Source organism: Anomaloglossus baeobatrachus, chromosome 3 (assembly GCF_048569485.1).
Source record: "Anomaloglossus baeobatrachus isolate aAnoBae1 chromosome 3, aAnoBae1.hap1, whole genome shotgun sequence".
In the NCBI taxonomy this organism is placed as follows: domain Eukaryota; kingdom Metazoa; phylum Chordata; class Amphibia; order Anura; family Aromobatidae; genus Anomaloglossus; species Anomaloglossus baeobatrachus.
Window position 1 is genome coordinate 36,480,255 of NC_134355.1, and position 20,962 is coordinate 36,501,216.

Consider the following 20,962-nt stretch of genomic DNA (forward strand, 5'->3'; position numbering starts at 1 on the left):
TGTGGTACCTTAAATGTAGGGGAAGAAAAGCGGATTTTTTTTTTTTTTTCAAACAGATTTTCTGATGGGGAATCCAGTGGCAGTTCCTTTGAAGCGGATATAATTGATTATCATAAATTTATTTTAAAAAGGAGACAGAACAAGGGATCCAACATGATGTCTTAGAATATATCTGCTGGCCGCACCGTTCTTCGGGGAAATGTAAGATTGCAGAAATCATTTCATGCCCTGTGTGTTTTTGAACATAAATCAAAGAAATTGTTGGAGAGTTGGAGATGTTCTTAGAAATGCTTGTATAATAAACACCGGCAGGAGAAGACTTTTCTTTTTCAAGGCTGTTTTGTACTGGTTACTAAATAAGTGTGGGGGGTCCTGATATAGGTTTGGATCATTATCCCACCACTAGGGGTGCCTATACAGATGTGATATATATACCCATTATACCAGACACTGTATTATTCTAATACATCATTGCCTACTTTGTCGGAATATTGAGGAAAGTCTTAACAGAAGGAAACATTTTTTTGACTTCTGGGTGTCACGCTAGATACGGGGAAGTATGGCGAAAGGAAAGGGAAACCCTTTACCTAGGGAGAGGGAAGATGGTGACCCCTGACCGAACCTACTGCTGGTCCCTAGGGTCCCTCACCACCTTACATAGGGTCCGCACGTATGTGTACCGCCCCGCGCTCAGCTGCCACCGAGCCGCTCAAATACGGGCTCGTTGGTGGGTGGCTCGAGCGCCTCCGGACCCGGAGTCACTTCGCTCTGAAAGGGGTTCTGGCGCTACTTAGGGGGGTGGTAGGTAGGTGTACGGCCAGAGCCGTGTTTGAGTTTGTGATGCCACCCACGGGATGTTGTGATAGTGTAGACACCACCAGTTACAGGGCACCCGGGGGAGATGGTTATGCAGCAAGATGTTAACCACTCCGTGGGCAGGGATGATGGCCCCGGGACCCGTTGGGGAGAGTAGCTGAGCGGTGCATGGCAGTGCGTGGCCGGGTGGCACTGTTGTACTCACTGTTATTGACACACACAAGTCTCTCGTAAACAAAGTTGATGATGGTCGGTGCCCGCAGCCAGCTGCGTCTGATCCCCCACCCGGTTCGGTGGTCTTGGCCTTTCTCCTGCACCGTGTAGTGTATGTGTAGACTGCCTACGGCTTCAGCGACGGGAGTCCGCTCCCCGACTTTGTATATGTCGGAGGAGCCTGTTTGCCCGCAGACGCTGGCCCGTGGGATCTCTGAGCCTTGGCGGTGGCTTTCTATCCCCCTCGTTGGGCTATTGTCTTCTATGAGGGACTTTGGGTGAGAAAGGACCTAAAGTCTAGACCGCAATCAGTTAATTAACTCAGTCCAGTTTTTTGTAGACCTCGTTTCAGGGTCTGAGTACCCCCCTGTGTGCTCCGGTTTCCGAGTCGGTTCCCCGGGTCGGTACCGGCGGGCCACTACCCTGTCCTGGTCCACCACAGTTCCACCGAGCCGTCTTCCCGGCTCCTGCAGGCTAGGCCACTGTATTCCTACTAGCCAAAGGTGCCCGGGCTCCAACCCCGGCACCTGTCAGTCTGTCACAGGCCTGTACTCCAAGCCTGACCTCCTCACTGCTCAACACTCAAACTCCCAAACGGACTGAACTGTCTGTTTCCTGCCTCAGGCCCTCTGAACTCATTGGTGGGCGTGGCCACCCACCTGGCTCCGCCCCCTGGTGTGTCCATCAAGCACTGAAGGAGGTGACTAGGGTTTTTGGTTTTGGCTGGTGTTACCTTGTGTGGGACTGGTGTTGTGCGGGGCGCTATCTGTGACTACCTGGCTAGTCCAGGGTGTCACACTCCCCCTTGGTTAACTACAGACCGTCCGCGGGCTGTCCGACCACCACCGTTTATTTTTCTGAACTGAAAAAGATAAAAACAGTGAACAAGCATACTAACATATTTACAATTATGAGAGCTTTTGTTTCTTCCCTTGACGGGAGGCATTTTTCTTAAACGTTGCAAACATATAAAAACACATTTTTATTAAACTGGGATCGGGACGGGACCGGGTCTTTTCAGTTGCCCATGCAAACAAACCTGAACCTTGATGCTGCCTCTAAAAACAGGTCAGCACCCATTTTCCCCAGTCCAGGAATCGGGTTCGGGTCTGGGTGTTGCCCAACGGCCCGGGTACAAAGTTCCAGACCCGGCAGTCTCTCAGAGGCCCCACGTCCAGGGGACCCCTGACCCAGAGGGTAGTCACCGGTTGCAATGGTGACGGGACCTCGGCCTCCTCTGCCGCAGGCCCTTCCTCCAACCAGCCTCCCCGGGGGCTGCAGGACCTGAAAGGGTGGTCCAGGATTATTTACAAGCCCAAAAGGTATTGGGTGGCCTGCAAGTTCTCAGTCTTGTTCATATAACGGGGTAAACAACGGGAACATCAACAAAGTCCCAACGGGGACGGGCAGTATGGTAGCCAGGAACCGCTACCTTCTTTAACACTCTTCTTCATCCTCGGGACTGTATGCCGGGTGTAGCTCACCAGCTCTCCGAGCTCCAGGTCACGGTCTGGGTGACCTACGGGCAGGTGCGGGTACACATCCCTGCGGGACACGAACACTTCCGCCTCCAGGCCGGGCTCATATATAAACCTCCATCCACGGTTGGGGTCAAATTGCCGGACTTGGCCTTCATAGGTCGGGCCCCGTACCCGATAGGTGGTGCTGCTTAGATTCTCCTTTTCCCTGATGGTCCGGGCCAGCACCTCCGCCTTCTACCTCTCACGTGCCGCGATCTCCTGGCTCAGCTGGCGCTGCTGCCGCTCCCAATACGGAGCGTCTGCCTGCTCCCTTTGCACTGGGGTCGGGCCCAGCCGGAGCTCCCCCGTGACGGCTACGACCGGCACCTTCTGCGCTGGGGAACCCCGCTGTGTCGTGGCTTGCTTAGCTGCCTTGCAGCGGCAACCACGTGACGCCTCAGCCGAGGCTTGGAACCTGGGAGCGGCCAGCTTTACCTGCTGGGCTGACTTCCGGTCTACGGCTACTTCCATCTTGGCCGGGCGGACTGCCGGGGCCTGGATCACCTTGGGCGCGGTCGCTTCCAGGACTGGCGGGTCCACACTGGGAGCGGGCATCCTCTGTAGATGGGTCTTCCAGGGAAGTGGTATTGGCGCCGGCCGGATTACTGGCCGTCCTCGGGCTGCTTCCACGGGCGGGTCCTCATGGGCGGATTGTATGGGCTTCGCTGCCGGTGTCGGGGGCAGAGGACCGAGCGGGGGAGCGGCGGCAGCCGGTACGGGCGGTGAGGGAGGCAACAAAGAGGTCAGGGGCAGACCGGGTCCCTCAGCCGCGTCGGCCGGTCCCTCGGGGACACAGGGGCGTGGGTCGCTTACCTGCTCCTCCAAAATTGCCTCCACTTCACGTACCCGTACGGCCGCAGCTATGTCCTCCATCTTGGCCACCCACCGCTCCATCAGGAAGCGCACCTGGGCCTGCAGACGGCGGCACATCAATGTCGTCCGGGCTTCCACCCACGCCGCTGTTCCAGGCGCGGCTCCGGTGCTGCGGGCTTGCGGGATGGGTCAGCCATTGCGCCTTCACGGGGTCCAGGAACCAGAAGTGTGGCAGGGTCCTGGAGTCCCTGCCCTTTATAAGCTCGGTCACATGTCGCTGTATCTTCACCCGCCCCCCCCCTTGGTCTTTTCGTGGCACTCCCTTTTTCTGCTGGGCAGTTTCGCTTTCCGACCGCGCGCCTTTCTGCACGGCCGCGTTCCCAGGGGGCGGGGCTTCAGTTTTTCGCGTCCTTTCTGCGGGGAAGAAGACTCTGTCGGGAATCTTTGCTCCAAAAGATGGCGGCAAGATAGTGGATCACCGCTGACTTCACTTCAAGGCGCACTTCACTAGGTAAGTGAATAGGTAAGTATCCTGTTCGTGACGCCAGAAGAGTCGATGTGTACCGCCCCGCGCTCGGCTGCCGCCGAGCCGCTCGGATCTGGGCTCGTTGGTGGGTGGCTTGAGCACCTCCGGACCCGGGGTCACTTCGCTCTTTCGCTCTGAAAAGGGTGCTGGCGCTACTTAGGGGGGTGGTAGGTAGGTGTACGGCCGGAGCCGTGTTTGAGTTCGTGACGCCACCCACGGGATTTGGTGAAGGTGTAGATACCACCGCTGCAGTTACAGGGCACCCAGGGGAGATGGTTATGCAGCAAGATGTTAACCCATCCGTGGGCAGGGATGATTGCCCCGGGACACGTTGGGGAGAGTAGCTGGGCGGTGCGCGGCCGGGTGGCACTGTTGTACTCACTGTTATTGACACACACAAGTCTCTGGTAAACAAAGTTGATGGTGGTCAGTGCCCGCAGCCGGCTGCGTCTGGTCCCCCACCCGGTTCGGTGGTCTTGGCCTTTCTCCTGCACTGTGTAGTGTATGTGTAGACTGCCTACGCTTCAGCGACGGGAGTCCGCTCCCCGGCTTTGTATATGTCGGAGGAGCCCGTTTGCCCACAGACGCTGGCCCGTGGGATCTCTCTACCTGTGCGGTGGCTTTCTATCCCCCTCGGTGGGCTGTTGTCTTCAATCGGGACTTGGGTGGGAAAGGACCTATAGTCCAGACCGCAGTCAGTGAATGAACTCAGTCCAGTGGATTCTGGACCTCGTTTCAGGGTCTGAGAACCCCCCTGTCTGCTCCGGTTTCCGAGTCGGTTCCCCGGGTCAGTACCGGCGGGCCACTACCCTGTCCCGGTCCACCACGGTTCCACCGTGCCGTCTTCCCAGCTCCTACAGGCTAGGTCACCGTATGCCTCCTAGCCAAAGGTGCCCGGGCTGCGACCCCGGCACCGGTCAGTCTGTCACAGGTCTGTACTCCAGGCCTGACCTCCTCACTGCTCAACAATCAAACTCCAAAACGAACTGAAATGTCTGTTTCCTGCCTCAGGCCCTCTGAACTCCTTGGTGGGCGTGGTCACCTGCCTGGCTCCGCCCCCCTGGTGTGTCCATCAAGCACTGAGGGAGGTGACTAGGGTTTTTGGTTTGGCTGGTGTTACCTTGTGTGGGACTGGTGTTGTGCAGGGCGCTATATGTGACTACCTGGCTAGTCCAGGGTGTCACATATGCGCCGAGCCAGATACCTGAACCTAGGTATCAGGTTCTACACCTATGCACCGAGCCAGATACCTGACCCTAGGTATCAGGTTCCGCACCTATGCACCGATCCACATACCTGACCCTGGGTATCAGGTTCCGCACCTATGCGCCGATTCAGATACCTGACCCTAGGTATCAGGTTCCGCAACTATGCGTCAAGCCAGATACCTGACCCTAGGTATCCGGTTTCACACCTATGCGCTGAGCCAGATACCTGACCCTAGGTATTAGGTTCCTCACCTATGCTCCGAGCCAGATACCTGTCCCTAGGTATCAGGTTCCACACCTATGCGCCGAACCAAATACCTGACCCTAGGTATGCCGTTTCACACCTATGCGCCGAGCCAGATACCTTACCCTAGGTATCCAGTTTCATACCTATGTGCCGAGCAAGATACCTGACTCTAGGTATCAGGTTCTGCACCTATGCACCGAGCCAGATACCTGACCCTAGGTATCACTAGTGCTGAACCCAAAATAAGGAACAGATGGGATGAGCTCTTCATCAACCCCACTAAACAACTATAGAAGACACAAGGCGGACACCCAGGGTGAAAAGCATTAACTACTTATCATTGAATGACTCAGGTAGACGATCAGCAGAGCCTTCAGCAATGATACTACAGAGGAGTACAAGCCACCTGCTTGCAACCTAGGCTTGAAGGAATTGAAAATATCACCAGCACAGTCCAAAGGAAGGAAGATAACACCAAGATAATGCTGATGATCAACAGCTGGGTGGAAGGCGAGCTCCTACTGGGTCCAAAAGGGAAAGAGATGAATCCAGCAAGAAAGCTACCTATACCAATGAATACCAACAGTAGGAACAATAGAAAGTCAGGGAGCATTCTGCGCAGCCAGACGCTGAGACTTTCTATGGCCAGAAACCACATGACTGTCTGTCACACTTGACACACGGGATGAGAAAATTACATTTTGACATGTTGGTCCTCTTTCATTAGCCATGGTAGAGATTCCTTCTAGCAATGTACATAGACTCAACAGAGAAAAATCTTTAACTCTTTAAAACTGGGCATGCACATTAAATGGACAATATAACTGAAACTAACGATTTATCGATTTCTGTTAATCCGGGAGACAGATATGGGTTTGGGCTTCCCCATTCTTTCCCAATGGAAGAAGTTAGAGTAATCGGCACAGATATTTGATTCTATGAACAATGAGCTGTCCCCCAGCGGTGAGAGAACAGTTTACTTCCATCTTTACCAAGAAGACATCCATGCTCGACAGATTTTTGGGGGTAGGAGTTTGCGCAAGATGACTGAACTGATAGCTGATGACTTCTAAAGGCACCCCTTACAGATTAGACTAAGGGGCACTTTGCACACTGCGACATCGCAGGCCGATGCTGCGATGCCAAGTGCGATAGTCCCCGCCCCCGTCGCAGCAGCGATATGTGGTGATAGCTGGCGTAGCGAAAATTATCGCTACGCCAGCTTCACACACACACTCACCTGCCGTGCGACGTCCCTGTGGCCAGCGACCCGCCTCCTTGTTAAGGGGGCGGGTCGTGCGGCGTCACTGCGACGTCACACGGCAGGCGGCCAATCGGAGTGGAGGGGCGGAGATGAGCAGGATGTAAACATCCTGCCCACCTCCTTCCTTCCGCATATCCTACGGAAGCCGCGGTGACGCCGGTAGGAGATGTTCCTCGCTCCTGCGGCTTCACACACAGCGATGTGTGCTGCCGCAGGAGCGAGGAACAACATCGGACCGTCGCGTCAGCGTAATTATGGATTACGCCGACGCTGCACCGATGATACGATTACGACGCTTTTGCGCTCGTTAATCGTATCATCAAGACTTTACACACTGCGATGTCGCATGCGATGCCGGATGTGCGTCACTTTCAATTTGACCCCACCGACATCGCACCTGCGATGTCGCAGTGTGCAAAGTGCCCCTAAGGATGACCAAATCTGGCAATAGCGACCGTTTCAGCCTATAGTTTAGTTTGTTGAGGGGCCTCCAACAGATGATTGCAGGAACATTAAGGATCCACCTGGCTTGATTTCAAACTTCCTGTACTTTTGTTGTCTAGAGATAAGCCACCACCAAAAATGTCTCTCCTAGAGGATGTAGGAGAGCCGGAGGTCTTGTGTAGAGGAGAGTCGGATGAGATTGCCGCCAGCCCAACGATCAGCTACACCATCGTTCAACCAACAGAAATTTAATGTTTATGGGGGGGTTTAAGTAGTGATAAACAGCCAGGATCATCCAAGATATGCTGTCCGCAAGAGTCTGGGGTTATTATGATAAGGCATAAATGCTGGTAACTAAGGTCTACAAAGCTCTTCGTGATGGAGTCTGGATGGTGTCTCCTAAAGTGTAGACTGCTGGCGTCTGCTATTGAAATCTAGCCATACACATAAGATATTTAGCTGAAGACCAATGGCAGATCCAACTAATCTTGATGAGATCTTCAGCCAATCAAAAATAGTTTTAACTTTTTGTCAACTGGTATGCTCATGTACACTATTACTTGTTAAAGGGTGTTTCTTAAAAATTGTATCATATGTCTGAATATTTGGTGGAGCTCCTTTAAATACATTTATATTACCCCCTTTATGACTGGGTGATTTTCCGTTTTTGTTTTTTGTTTTTTGCTCCCCTTCTTCCGAGAGCCGTAACTTTTATATTTTTCATTTTTTTTAAGGGAAACCCATGAGTTTTACCATATAGTGTACTAGAAAACAGCAAAAATAGTCCAATGTGGAAGAATTGCAAAAAAAAAAGTGCGAATGCACGATTGTTTTGGGATATTTTATTCACCGTGTTCACTATGTGGTAAAACTGATATGTCGGTGTGATGCCTGAGGTCGGTACAAGTTCGTAGATACCAAACATGTATAGGTTTACTTTTATCTAAGGGGTTAAAAAAATTCAGAAGTTTGTCCCAAAAAAGTGGCACTTTTTTTGTGCCATTTTCCGCGACCCATAATGTTCTTTCTTTTTTCGGGATCTATGGCTCAGTGACGGCTTATTTTTTGCGTCTCGAACTGCCGTTTTTAATTGTACCATTTTTGTGCAGATGCTATGTTTTGATCACCTATTGCATTTTGCGCAAAATTTGCAACGACCAAAGAATGTAATTTTGGCTTTTGGAATTTTTTTGCCGCTACGCCGTTTACTGATTAGAGTAATTGATTTTATATTTTGGTAGATCAGGCATTTCTGAACTCGTCGATACCAAATATGTGTCTATTTTTATTTTTTTAACCATTTCATTTTCAATGGGGGGTGATTTGAACTTTTAGGTTTCTTCATTTTTTTTAAACTTTTGTTTTTACTTTTTTTATTTTACTAGTGCCCCTAGGGTACTATAAGTATCAGCAGTCTGATCGCTACACAGCTCTGATCAGCAGAAATGCAAATTCTTGTTACAGCCGCTGCTCTCCGACTCTAACAGGAAATAAATTATGATAGTGAGAGGAGTCATCACAAGACCGTTGACGCTACCATGGCGCGTTACAGGGCCTCCTATGGCAGTGGGGAAAGGCGATTTCCCCACCGTGGCCATTTAAATTGCTCTATCATATTTTGACATGGCCATCTAAGGGGTTAACAGGCTTGGGTGAATCGCAGATCCACCCACGCCTGTTAGCCGCACATATCTGCTATTTAAATAAGCAGACATGTGCTGGGATCACTGCCGGCTCACCGCAGCAGCCGCCGATGATTACCTCAAAATGATATATTATGTACCAGTACGTCCTAGGTCATGAAGAGGTTATGTTGCCTCCAAAAGCAAATCAAATCCTAGATACACCCTGCACCACACCCACCAGGCATACCAGTGGATGGCTTGAGCGGAATAGAGTTTACCACCTGGGGGGTCAGGGAGGGGAGGTGAGGAGTGTAGTTAGTGAGTTAGTCAGAAGGAGTCAGGAAGTAGCCCTTGAGCTGTGAGGAGCTTAGAGGAGGTTGGGAGTGGTAGCTCCCAAGAGAAGCTGTCTAGGTTGCAGACGGTGGTCTGGACCTAGAGGGGTCGGACCCCGGTCGCAGGGGATTGCGGCTAGGTGTCTGGACCTGTCAAGGAGGACGGTCAGCAGCCTGGCACTATCACCGGTCCGGGACCGAAGGCACGGCAGGGTACACGGACCGTAGGTCGGGGAGAAGCATCAGGCAACTCGGCAATTAACCTGAGGAGAACGGAGCCTTTATGATCTGTTCCCACCTGCTCCAGAATCGGGGCACTAGCGCAACAAGGGGGATAGGGCCTTCCATACAAGCAGCCCAAGAAAATCCCAAGATTGAGCCCTGAGAGCAGGCTCCCACGCTTAGCCACAGTGGGGAGCGGGGCCTGGCAAGTTTCAGACTACTGGGCCACTATGTTGAAGTTAAACTTAGTGCCAGGAGGCAGGTCATGGATCACCAGGCAACACTGTAGGGGACTGGACTCGGACGAGCTCCCCTCAAGCGGCAGCGATACCCCGAGATTTGGTTTACCCGGTTGTCAGCGTCTGCTTATTGACTAAGTGAGTACCTGAGTGATCCCTGCATCACACGGCTTCCCACAGAGTCCCGGGGCCTTCCCCTACCCGTGGAGGGCAACGACACCTTTGCTGTCCCACTTCAGTACCCCGGGTACTCCCATCGGCAGCGGCGGTATCCCTTCATTACCGTACGCCATGGGTGGCATCACGACCTATACCTCCCCTGTAAATAGCTCTCCCCTTTACATTTAGAAGTGGCTCCAAGCCCCCGGGTCCAGAGACCCTCGAGCCACAAGTCATCACACGGATCCGAGCGGTTCGATCTGCTGCAAGGGCGGAACAATTACTTGCTGAGATGGGACAACTACTTTAAGATGGCAACCTTTAAGGCCACCTTTTCTCCGGGTGTGTAGATTGACTTTTACAATACTTCTATGTTTTGGCAATTTAGTGTTCCTGTGGCGGATTTGGCACACTATTATGCCTACGGTTATACTACAGTCAAAAACATTGGGTAGAAAGTGTTACCATAAAGTAAAAAAAAAACTACGGCAATTGGGTTTTTAACTTCAAACACCTTTCTCTTTATTACAAAGGGTCAATTATAAGGGTGTAAGTAAGTCCCAAACCCCTGCAAATCAGACATACACTTATCATTTTTACTCTTCTTTCATATTTTTTGTTTTTTTATTTCTATCTTTTTTGCAATTTGCATGAGATTTCTGTGACTTCATCTCCAGCTAATTTCTTTTACTGTTTATACTTTACAAACTAGATCACGTCTTGCGTTTTGGCTAAACATGTCTCGGCTGTATATGCCTCATTGGATACATAAAGCTGAATCCCACACACCAGCATCTGGAATAGCTCTAGCCCCCAAGGGGTTTTTGCAGGGTGTTGCTGGTCAGAAATTACTCTGCGCAGAATACATTACTTCGTTTGTTAATTTAATTGTATAATTAGTTTTTTTTTTTAACTTGCTATCAATGTGTCCCATTTTTATTAACTGATTGAGCTGTTCTTATTAGGTGTAAGAAAATTCTTCTGGGTTAAAGACTGGACCGCGAGCAGAGACTAAGTAATGATAATTGTGGGGATTATTATTATTATTATTAATATTAGTGATAAAATAAAAATGATGATAAATGAGCATTGGTTATCGATCTGGGAGTGTGTGGGGGAGGGGACATTGACTCTGTTACCTTATCCGTCATATCCAGAATCATTCTTTGGGCTCTTTTTTTCACATCCATCTTTTTGGTACTAGTGCTATCTAGTGTTATAGATCACTAACCCATTACAATTAATGTGACTTTTCATACTGTAGATCCTTTTTTTTTTGCAAATCAATTATATCGACCCGAAATTAGATATTGTATTATAATCCAGAGCAGCATTCACTATTCTGCTGGTACAGTCACAGTGTACATGCATTACATTACTTATCCTGTACTGAACCTGTATTATACTTCAGAGCTGAATTCCCTATTCTGCTGGTGCAGTCACAGTGTACATACATTGCATTACTTATCCTGTACTGATCCTGTGTTATACTCCAGAGCTGCACTCACTATTCTGCTGGTGCAGTCACTGTGTACATACATTACATTACTGATCCTGTACTGATCCTGAGTTACCTCCTGTATTATACTCCAGAGCTGCACTCACTATTCTGCTGGTGCAGTCACTTTGTACATACATTACATTACTGATCCTGAGTTACCTCCTGTATTATACCGCAGAGCTGAACTCACTATTCTGCTGGTGCAGTCACTGTGTACATACATTACATAACTTATCTTGTACTGATCCATACTCCAAAGCTGCACTGACTATTCTGGTGGTGCAATTACTGTGTATATACAATACTGATCCTGAGTTACATCCTGTATTAAACTTCAGAGCTGCACTCACTATTCTGCTGGTGCAGTCACTGTGTACATACATTCCATTACTTATCTTGTACTGATCCTGAGTTACCTTCTGTATTATACTCCAGAGCTGCACTCACTATTCTGCTGGTGCAGTCACTGTGTACATACATTACATTACTTATCCTGCACTGATCCTGAGTTACACCTGTATTATAATCCAGAGCTGCACTCACTATTCTGCTGGTGCAGTCACTGTGTACATACATTACATTACTGATCCTGTACTGATCCTGAGTTACACCTGTATTATAATCCAGAGCTGCACTCTCTATTCTGCTGGTGCAGTCACTGTGTACATACAGTGCATTACTTATCCTGTACTGATCCTGAGTTACCTCCTGTTTTATACTCCAGAGCTGCACTCACTATTCTGCTGGTGCAGTCCCTATATACATACAGTACATTACTAATCCTGTACTGATCCTGAGTTACATCCTGTATAGTGATCCGGTTTTTAAAATCTGGTTCCGGGCTGGATTCCGGGCCCCATATAATTCTATGGGGGCCAGAATCTGGCTATTAAAAATATTGGTAGAAGGGATAGGGGGATAGGACCAAGGCACCGACATGGCTTACACTGCTTCCAGGCCGAGAATTCACTGCCAGAGCAACAAATTAGCCTTAATTGCATATGTACCTCTTTCCCCGCCCACCGGCGCCTATGATTGGTTGTCCCCACTACTAACCTGTAAGTGAACGTAAATAAACACCGAAAAATCTTTTATTTGGAATAAAATACAAAAAAACACCCTCTTTCACCACGTTATTATCCTCCAAAACACCTTTGCAGGTCCAACGTAATCCACACAAGGTCCCACAGCGATTCCAGCTACATTTCTGACGGCACAGCGTGCGATCATGGAACATGACCGACTGCTGTGAGGTTCAGGCAGAGAATGATTGAGCTGCATGATCATTGGTGACGTCTCTCAGGTTAGTTGCAGTCGCAGCTGAAGGTTCCCACAGTCCTCCACCTGCGACCGCAGCTAACCTGACCTCAGAGTACCTAATTAAATTCAGTGAACTCGCCTGCATCTCCTGGCAGAAAACCGTGGTTTGTTTTTGTGAAGAAATGCATATTTGGTGCTGAAATTTCGTACACCATATTCCTGCACTCATTCTATACCTCTTGGCAAAAATTTTCATCACTAGTGCATCATACCTCGTGTGGTTTTGATGTGTTTTTTGGCCAGGAGGTGTGGATTGGGTGCATTGTGGAAAAAAAATTCATCACCAAATTTGAATCTGTTGGCCCAAAAATGCAAAAGAAAAACGTGTTGTTTTTTTTCTGCCACGAGGTGCAAATTTGATGCTGAAATCTGGTGCAGACATTTCAGCACTAAATTTGCACTTCCTTACAAAAAAACTTCACCAAAATGGCATCAAAACCTTTTTATTTGCATTTTTGGGCCAAGAGATTAAACTTTCTACACCATATTCATGCACCCAATCTAGACCTCCTGGCAAAAAAAAACACATAAAAACCACATGATGCGGTAGTGATGAGGCACATCCGCCTCCCATTCACATCAATAGGAGGTGCATGTGTGGCGCCGCTGACCTGGTCAGTACCTTTAGGTAATCCAAAGGCTGAAGTAGGGTGTGTACGCACAGACGCATAGTAACCAGGTTTCACACACCATAAAGGGGACCCCTGGGCAGACCCAGTAGGGGGCGTGGCCTCCACATCTCAGCTAGTGGTGCAGTAGAGAAGCTGGGAGCTAGGTTGCAGTGGCAGTCACAAAGAGGAGCTGGAGGGAGCAAGTCTGAAGCGGAGAGCGGGCACGCAGACACGCTAGTCAGACCCTGCATGTGTAGTAGCCATTAGCGGGGGAGAACGGTTACCAGTAGTTGGACAGAAAGACGCTGAGGAAGTCAGCTGGTCGTGTACGGAGACCTCTGGTAGCTAGGCACGCAGGAGAAACAGGTTCCCGAAGTAGGCTCAAGTTTAACTACCTACTAAACCTGCCGGTGTGGGGACCACAAGTCCCACACCAACCAACTAGAGCCCGAGCATCAGCAGCAACGAGGGGGCCCATAAGGAGGATCGAGCCTGAAGCCATCCACCTTGGTCCACGCTGCCAACAAACGGGCCAAAAAGGGGAGAAAAGGCAGTTGCGACTTCCCTGGATGAATCCCACGGTACTTTGAGTCAGGGGTTGTCTGAAACAAGAAGTGCTAGGAAGGCGAGCTGACAGTTACCCTTATGCCAGCCTGAAGGATACCTGGTTTCCATCTGGTTCATCTCAGCATCGCCCGGGTTACCTCATAAAAACACCTGAAAGTGAGTAAAAAACAGTTGCAAGACACTTTGGACTGAGACTGAGTTATTCTGCGACCTGTTGTTCTACACCCATACACCTGAGCCCCTGGGGCCAGCCTCACTCTCGGGAGGTCACCCCATCTGACTGCAGATTCCATCAGCCTCAGACTCTCGTTAAACTGCAGTGGCGGTCACCTACAACCCTGACCGCAAACCGAGAGTGGCGTCACGACTCAGATGTAAATAACCAGACATACCTGTTGCCAGCGGTAATCCAGTGGAGCCCCTGTGGCGTCCCAGAAGGTGGTGTGACGTCCCTGAGGCGACCGCTACAGGTGGGCGACACACGTGTTCAGTACCTGACTGCAGCCATTTCCGGCCACAGGCTGCCGCCACCGGGACTGAGAACAGCTGATCGGTGGGAGTGCGGGGTGTTGGACCCCAGCTGATCAGACATGACATTGATAACCTATCTTAAGGGGATACACCATCATTGTTAAAGTAATGGGCAACCTCTTTAATTCATGTGACAAGGATCTTTAAATGGTTGATGTTAACTTTTATGATTGCTCCTTCCAACAGGTGGCAGTAGAGACCTTGGCCATTTGCATATGTCACTATTCCGGGGGCGTTCTGGCTGGCATCGTTATAAAACTTTAGTTATGAATTTGATTGCCAAGTGTGCACTCTTGTCTCCTTCTGTCACATGGAGATTTTCACAAACTTCACTGTCGTGTTCTGTTTAGACTTCAGATCCTGACACTCCGCCTGATACCTCCTCTGGTGTTTGTGATCTACGCAGGCAGACGTAGGTGTCGACCTGTCGAGTGGTAATTAAGCAGGAGCTAAACTGTGCTAGTCTGTTTGTTAGTCTCCTTTGATCACCTGCTGTGGGAGAGCCAATCACATCTTCTTCCTTCCTTTATATACTGGCTTTACACTTCCACTACTGTCAGCTATAGCTTCACTCTATTGGTCTGGTGAAGTGTTGTGATTCAGACTAACTGGTGGTTTTAGTACTTTGTCACTGTGAGCGGTTGTGGATCCTTCCACCTATGCCAGTTATAGTTTATCTTTGTCTGGATCACCACACCTCCCCAGACCAACTATCTGTTGTGATACCTGTTGCTGTGTGTGGTTGTGGCGTTAGCCCTTGTTGCCTTTTTGTTACTACCCTCCTGCTCTTGTTTTTCTCCTGAGTCTCTCTTTGTCTAGTCCTGTGCGGGTGCAGTGTCTCAGAGTTTTAGTTTTCCTTTGTCTTTCCTTATAAAATAAAAAAAAATCTTTATTTTTATATAGCGCTAACATATTCCGCAGCGCTTTACATACATCAGGAACACTGTCCCCATTGGGGCTCACAATCTATATTCCCTATCTGTATGTCTTTGGAGTGTGGGAGGAAACCGGACTACCCGGAGGAAACCCACGCAAACACGGGGAGAACATACAAACTCCTTGCAGATGTTGTCCTTGGTGGGATTCCAACCGAGGACCCCAGCGCTGCAAGACTGCAGTGCTAACCACTGAGCCACCGTGCCTTATCTGTGCACCATCTCCCTCCTGCCCCATCCCTCCCTGGAGAGGGAGAAGTAATTCTCAGGAGTATAGAAAGGAACGGGACTTCGGCGTCTCCACCATTAGGAGTAATCCGCAAGTGAGTGATAGCCTAGGGTCCCCTAGCGTAACGGGCAGTTGAGGAGCCCCCTGTCCCGAAGAAACATCATAAAACCATCCTTGATAAAATTCTATGCAGAGGTAATAAAATAAGTAGTTTCTTCTTTGCTTTTCCCTCTGTGCTTCAGTAGATAGAAGCAGGAAAAATTGCCCATATGGCTGTGGAAACATCTCAGGGTCACTGAAATGAATGATATCTGCTCAGAGCACTGAAGTCCGCTCTTTTCACGAATTGCATGAAGTTGTCAAAGCCAGCATTGCCCCCAAACGCCTGGCACTAAGTATTGAAATGTGATGCCATTGGTTTTCAGCGAGGACTTCTTTCTGCAGGATTGCAAACCAGCATCAGCCGCCTGTCTGTGCGTATAGACAACCAGAGAGCAAATTCAGGCGAGCGAAGAAGAAAAAAAGAGGAAAAAGTCTTTAACCCTGCGAAGCCTGGCAAGACGGTGATGTCTTCATCGGGGAACTTTCCCTGATCTCTGCACATTTAGGTAGGGTGTCCTTGTAACGAGATCCGATCGCCGGCGTGTGCTGGGATGACTTCCTTGAAGACAATTTGTCCTTGAAACTGCACCAAACTCTTGGGAGATCCTGGGACCCTGTGAGTACATTTTGATTTAGGGAACACCGGTTGCGGGGGCCATTGCAGTCACCTGGGAAGCTGATTAACGCGGGGGGGTTGGGGGGGGGCAGATTTGTAATTGTGCATTCGTTATGTCATCCTTTGCTTGGTCTCGGTGCAGTCTCACCGGCTCCTTATATATTTCATTATAATGTCTTCTCCTTTTTTTTTGTTTTTTTTCGTATTACTTGGGGCAACAATTACCGTCATCGTAGAAATACTACGCGTCAAAGTTTTCTAATCTTTCGCTTGTTTGTGCTTCGTTAAGGAGAAGCCAATGGACGGTAGATGTTGGATCCTCGTAATTTTTGTTGGCACTGCATGAGTTGAGTTTCCGTCGTTCGTGATTTTTAGCGTCCACTCTTATTATCTTGTTGCGGAGAGATTTGTATTCCGTACACATGCAACTAAGTAAATGCACAGGACAAAGGCTTAAAGGGGAGGGGAGGGGGGGGAGACTTTATTACCCTTGAAAGCTTTAAGAAGCAAAAGGACAGTGTTATGTCAAGGAAGCAGCAGCCGGCACCCTACAAGGATCACTACCTGCCCACATCTGTCATGACTTGACCAGCAATAAATCCTCGATCCCCTCCCCCCATGCATTATTTATACTTTCTACACTCTAGAATTAATATTCCTCATCGTAGGATGATTGATAGTCGGGCCGCCTCGGCTTTCTACGGAGCCTTTTTCCCCCTTAAACACACATGCTCGCATACAATGGGCTGCATTCCATTTAACCAGTGAGTGGAGTAACTAGTAACCTTGGATTCGCACTAAATAGTGAACGCAATGGATGGCTGTAAACAATACAAATGAGCCCGGCATAGCAGAGGCAACCAAACATGAAATGATTTTAATAGAAATTACGGTAAAGGTCATGTGACATACTATGTGATTCTCTTTTGGAGGCGCGTGGTTTATTTTCCCGGCAGATGGATGAAACGTTTTTTTTTTTTCTTACTAGACAAAGGAAGCTTTTTATGTGGAGTTTACACCGGGATGTCGCGTAATGGGTGGTGGAGAAAATGGGCAATTCTTGTTTTGTGTCACCACATTTTAGTTAAACTCCTCCCCAAAAAACTTTGGATATTTGTGGTGGATAAATAGTGAGTGGCTTTCCTTTTCTTTTTTTTTTACTGGGGACTATTGCTGTTGGTCAATGATGAGCCAATCAATTTGCAGGATCGTGGTCAGTATTCCGTGTTTGTCCGATGACAGTCCACTGAGACGCCTCCTACTTGCATCCACAGATCCTGTTTTCATTTGCCAACCGGGCACGATGGTATAGGTGCGGTGTGACACACACATTTCAGCTGATCAAAAGAGAAACCACGTATGCCGTGAAGTAGGAGGAGGTCCACATGGCTTCTCTCTGGTGACCATGGAATGCTGACCTGGCCGCTGGACTAGGGTCCCATGAGTATTCCGTGCCCGTCAGACGGCAACCCTTTGTACTGCCCCCTACTTGCATCCACATATTCTGTTTTGCTTAGCCAACCTGGCACGATGCTATAGTTGCGGTGTGACACACACATTTCAGCTAATCAAAAGAGAAACCACGTATGCCGTGAAATAGGAGGAGGTCCACATGGCTTCTGTCTGGCGACCATGGAATGCTGAACTGGCCACTTTACTAGGGTCCCATGAGAATTCCGTGTCCATTGGATGACAACCCGCTGAACTGCCCCCTACTTGCATACGCAGATTTTGTTTTGCTTAGCCAACCTGGTACAATGTTATAGTTGTGGTGTGTCACACACATTTCAGCTAATCAAAAGAGAAACCATGGATGCCGTGAAATAGGAGGAGGTCCACATGGCTTTTGTCTGACAACCATGGAATGCTGAACTGGCCGCTGGACTAGGGTCCCGTGAATATTCCGTATTCGTCAAACGGCAACCCTCTGAACTGCCCCTAGCTGCATCCGCAGGACCTGTTTTGATAAGCTAACCTGGCACAATGTTATAGTTGCGGTGTGACACACACATTCCAGCTAATCAAAAGAGAAACTACGGATGGTGTGAAATGGGAGGAGGTCCACATGGCTCCTGTCTGGTGGCCAAGGAATACGGATCTGGCCGCTAGACTAGGGTACCATGAGTATTGCGTATCCGCCGGACAGCAACCCTCTGAAGTGCCCCTTACTTGCATCCGCAGGACCTGTTTTGATAAGCTAACCTGGCACAATGTTATTGTTGCGGTGTGACACACACGTTCCGACTATTCAAAAGAGAAACCACGGATGTTGTGAAATAGGAGGAGGTCCACATGGCTTCTGTCTGGCGACCACGGAATACCTGGCCGCTGGACTAGGATCTCATGAGTATTCTGTGTCCGTCGGACGTCAACCCTGTGAACTTCCCTCTACCTGCATACACAGATCCTGTTTTGATTAGTCAACCTGGTGCAATGTTATTTTTGCAGTATGACAAACACATTCTGGTTAATCAAAAGAGAAACCACGGATGCAGTAAAATAAGAGGAGGTTCACATGGCTTCTGTCTGGCCATCACGGAATACTAACCTAGTTGCTGGACTAGGATCCCGTTTATATTCCGTGTCCGTCGGACTGCAACCCTCTGAAGTGCCCCATACCTGCATCCTCAGATCCTGTTTTGATTAGCCAGCCAGGCACGGTGATATAGTTGCGGTGCGACATACACAGGCCGGTTAATCAATGACGAATCACGTAACTGCCCCCTACCTGCATCCACAGATCCTGGTTTGCTTAGCCAACCTGGCATGTTGTTATTGTTGCGGTGTGAAACATTCTGGCTAATCAAAAGAGAAACCACGGATTTCATGAAATAGGAGGAGGTCCACATGGCTCCTGTCTGGCGGACACGGAATACTGACCTGGCCACTGGGCTAGGCTCCCGTGAGTATTCCCTGTCCGTCGGATGGCAACCCTGTGAACTACCTCCTACCTGCATCCGCAGATCCTGTTTTGATTAACCAGCCTGGTGCAATGTTATAGTTGTGGTGTGAAACACACCGGCCGGTTAATCAAAGACAAACCATGGATATTGGCAATAGGTGGAGGTTCACATAGCTCCAGTCCAACGGTCACGGAATACTGACCTGCCCACTGGACTAGGATCCCGTGAATCAAGTCGCTTATTTCATGGGTTTGTAACAATGTATCAGTATTCTCGCTAAGTCTCCTGGAATGTCCTGGAAGCTTCTGGAAAGACAAACGGGACCTCTCAAAATCCTAAAAGTTTTGGCAATGCCAAATCTTGAAACCTACAGGAAAGGAATTTTTCCAAAAAGATTTGAAAAAGATGCGAAGGGAGCATGGAAAAGTTATAGAAGGGTATGGCTTGAAAAGGGTTTAAGATTGGCTTTGCTCTGCCAACACTCAACATCCCAAAAACTTTCCCTAAAAAATGGAAAGTATATTTATCAGCGTAGACTAGAAACATGGACTATATTCACTCAAGACTATTTTGAGGAGTGGATATTATCCAAATCTACTTCAAATATCACTTTAACACTTCTTGAAAAGTTCCTCGTTTTCATTTTTTACAGTAAATCTACTTTGGGTGCAGAGATTGTAGTTGTACCCAGACCCTGGTGCCTATAGGGGTCACTTAGCTTTTGCACATAAGAGCACATATCTAGTATAAATGATGCAAGGTCCTGATAAGTATATTGCAGTACATACACAACCAATTTACACACTCACGTTGTGTGATATAATGCAAGGTTAAACAATGTAAATCCTTAAAGGGGCATTCCAGCTTCATAGAACCCCTATTCCTTGGCTGCAGTATTGTTAAAAAAAAACACAAAAAAAACAAACAAACTTTAGTTTATTCACTCTCTATTGGAGCCAGCAATGGGCCTTGGCCACTACTGCCAGGCACTGGTGGACACAGACAAAGAAGGGCTTCTGTGCAACAACAATAAATGGGCCCTTTGCAGCCCAAGAGCTCATCAAAATGCGCAATTCCAAATACTTTGGAGGTAGAAATAGGATCCCTCCCTTCTTGGGTCCCTGTGCAGCTGCACAGGTTACACCAATGATATGTCTGCCCCTCCTCGCACTAACATCACATTAACAGCGCTGCAGCCAATAAGTGAGCTCCGTGGTGTGCTGGACTCAGGGGTAGTATTTGCTCTGTTTTAGGTATTTTATAGCATTTGGGATCCACTTTTTTGAAAATTTAAAATCCCTTTAACTATCAAGCTTCATCTAGGGACTGTAACCATTATACTTATGGCTTCATGCTCTTGATTTACTCCTTCAGCTCCTCTGAGTATTCCATTTTTTTCTTTCCTTTTTTTAAATCCACGAGTGCAAATTATGTTTTTTACCATGGAGGCGTGGCTCATGGGATCCTCTGGGGCGTGGCTCATGAGATCCTCTGGGGTGTGGCTCATGAGATCCTCTGAGACTTTGCTTTAAGCTCTTCTGCATTATTGCACTATGAGCCTCACCCGATTGGAAAGACCATGAAAAGTAGCACTAAATAAAAAGGCCTATATCTCCAGTATGGAGAGAAAGCAATTTTAAACATTTTAAAAGTGGCATCATCAGGGGAGCAGTGGAAATAAAATAATGAGCAAAAGCTCTTTTGATCTAGTGACATATCCTTTTTAAATTGACAACTCACAAAGTTGCTGTGCCTTATTGTGAGAAAAATAAATCTATTGAAAAAACTCAATTTGAAGTAGCAAATTGATTGTAGAAACATGGGTACAAGGGTCCCAAATTCCTGTGTGTGAATGGAGCAGTAATCTGCAAACTTAAAGAGGTTTTCCACAGTTAATGTAACCCTCTTTCTTTTATCCTAACTCTTCCTAACTAACACTTTCCTAACATACTTCTGCTATCACACACGATGACTCACAGATGGCACATGGATGACACACGGATAACACAGATAAATTAA

At 48.5% G+C, this 20,962-nt stretch overlaps 1 protein-coding gene across 3 annotated transcripts in view; it reads left to right on the forward strand.

Moving 5' to 3' along the window:
• Nucleotides 1-20,962, forward strand: part of ESRRG (estrogen related receptor gamma) — a 1,119,561-nt gene that overhangs the window by 40,872 nt on the left and 1,057,727 nt on the right. The window contains exon 1 of one of the 3 annotated variants that reach the window (XM_075339125.1): nucleotides 15,803-16,040. The exons of the other annotated variants lie outside the window; for them this stretch is intronic. The gene's annotated coding sequence lies outside the window, so the exon portion shown is untranslated. Of the gene's footprint in view, nucleotides 1-15,802; nucleotides 16,041-20,962 lie in introns of those variants that run through there. 3 annotated transcript variants of the gene reach the window in all.